This window comes from Myotis davidii, unplaced genomic scaffold (genome assembly GCF_000327345.1).
Source record: "Myotis davidii unplaced genomic scaffold, ASM32734v1 scaffold1166, whole genome shotgun sequence".
NCBI classification, from domain to species: Eukaryota; Metazoa; Chordata; class Mammalia; order Chiroptera; family Vespertilionidae; genus Myotis; species Myotis davidii.
In genome coordinates this window covers 1,222,916-1,223,237 of record NW_006296539.1, presented here as the reverse complement: position 1 = coordinate 1,223,237, position 322 = coordinate 1,222,916, and positions in this window count along the sequence as shown.

Sequence of the window (322 nt, the reverse complement as noted above, 5' to 3'; positions counted from 1 at the left end):
CTATCCACTGAGCAAAACCGGCCAGGGCTCTATACTGCTTTTCACAGTGGTTGCACGAATCTGCATTCCCAACAGTGCACAAGGATTCTCTTTTCTCCACATCCTTGCCAACATGTGTTGTTTGTTGATTTATTGATCATAGCCATTCTGCCAGGTGTAAAGTGATATCTCATGTGGCTTTAATTTGCATCTCTCTGATGATTAGTGATGTTGAGCATTTCTCATGTCTACTAGCCATCTGTATAACTTCTTTGGAGAAGTGTCTATTTAGATCCTTAGCCCATTTTATAATTAGATTGTTTTGTTGGTGTTAGTTTATACG